This window comes from Myodes glareolus, chromosome 10 (assembly GCF_982192425.1).
Source record: "Myodes glareolus chromosome 10, mMyoGla1.1, whole genome shotgun sequence".
Taxonomy (NCBI): Eukaryota; Metazoa; Chordata; class Mammalia; order Rodentia; family Cricetidae; genus Myodes; species Myodes glareolus.
In genome coordinates, this window is record NC_142035.1 from 67,949,516 (window position 1) to 67,951,545 (window position 2,030).

Here is a 2,030-nt window from a genome sequence, read left to right on the forward strand (position 1 = left end):
TCTAAAAACCCATCCATTTCTCGTACATTTTCCAACTTTGTGGCATATAAACTTTCTTAGTAAGATCTAATGATTCTCTAAATTTCCTCTATGTCTGTTGTTATGTCCCCCTTTTCATTTCTGATCTTATTAATTTGAGTGTTCTCTATCTGCCATTTGATTAGTTTAGCTAGGGGTTTGTCAATCTTGTTGATTTTCTCCAAGAACCAACTTTTTGTTTCGTTGATTTTTTGGATTGTTTTCTGTGTTTCTATTTTGTTGATTTCAGCCCTCATTTTGATTATTTCCAATCTTCTACTCCTCCTGGGAGAGTCGGCTTCTTTTTTTTTCCAGAGCTTTCAGCTGTGCTGTTAAGACTCCAATATGTGCTTTCTCCATTTTTTTTAATTGGGCACTTAGTGCTATGAATTTTCCTCTTAGCACTGCTTTTTATTGTGTCCCATAGATTTGAGTATGTTGTGTCTTTATTTTCATTAAATTCAAGGAAGACTTTAACTTCTTTCTTTATTTCTTCCTTGACCCAGGGATGATTCAGTAGTTGACTGTTTAACTTCCACGCGTTTGTAGGCTTTCTGGTGTTAGAATTGTTATTGAATTCTAACTTTATTCCGTGGTGATCCGACAAGACGCAGGTGGTTACTAATTTTTTTTGTATCTGTGGAAGTTTGCTTTGTTCCTGAGTATGTGGTCAATTTTCGAGAAGGTTCCATGAGCTGCAAAGAAGAAGGTATATTCTTTCCTATTTGGGTGGAATGTTCTATAGATATCTGGTAAGTCCATTTGATTCATTACCTCTAGTAATTCTCTTATTTCTCTGTTGAGTTTCTGTTCGATTGACCTGTCCTTTGGTGAGAGAGGTGTGTTGAAGTCTCCTACTATTAGTGTGTGTGGTTTGATGACTGACTTGAGTTCTAAAAGTTTTTCTTTTGCATAAGTGGGTGCTTTTATATTAGGGGCATAGATATTCAGGATTGAGACTTCCTCCTGATTAATTGTTCCTGTTATGAGTATAAAATGTCCATCTCCATCTCTTCTGATTGTTTTTAGTTTGAAGTCATTTTTGTTAGATATTAGAATGGCCACGCCTGCTTTTTTCTTAGGTCCGTTTCCTTGGAAAACCTTTTCCCAACCTTTTACTCTGAGTAGATGTCTATCTTTGTTGTTGAGGTGTGCTTCTTGTAAACAGCAGAATGTTGGATCCTGGTTTTGTATCCAATCTCTTAGTCTGTGCCTTTTTATAGGTGAATTGAGTCCATTAATATTAAGTGATATTAATGACCAGTGGTTGTTGATTCCGGTTATTATTTTTTTGTGTGTGTGTGTGTAGTATTGTCTGTGTGTTTCTCTTCTTTGAGTTGTGGTTGAGAAGGGTCGCTAAATGTCTGGGTTATTGTAGGCAATGATGGCAATGTTGGATTCCTTGGGTTGTGATTTTCCTTCTATTACTTTCTGTAAGGCTGGATTTGTGGCTAAGAATTGTTTAAATATATTTTTATCCTGGAATATTTTGTTTTCTTCGTTGATAGTGAATGATAGCTTGCCATGGTATAGTAGTCTGAGTTTGCATCCATGGTCTCTTAGTTTCTGCACTCCCTCTATCCAGGATCTTCTGGCTTTCATGGTTTCCATAGAGAAGTCCGGTGTAAGCCTGATAGGTTTACCTTTATAAGTTACTTGACCTTTTTCCTTTGCAGCTCTTAATATTCTTTCTTTAATCTGTATGTTTGTGTTTTGATTATTATATGGTGAGGGGATGTTTTTTTTGATCCAGTCTATTCGGTGTTCTGTATGCTTCTTGAACCTTCATAAGAATATCGTTCTTTAGATTGGGAAAGTTTTCTTCTATAATTTTGTTGAATATATTTTCTGTGCCTTTGATCTGCAGTTCTTCTCCTTCTTCAATCCCTATTATTCTTATATTTTGTTTTTTTATTGTGTCCCAGATTTCCTGAATGTTTTGTGATGAGAATTTGTTGGATTTGCCGTTTTCTTTGATCTGAGCATTTATTTTCTCTATGGTATCTTCAGAA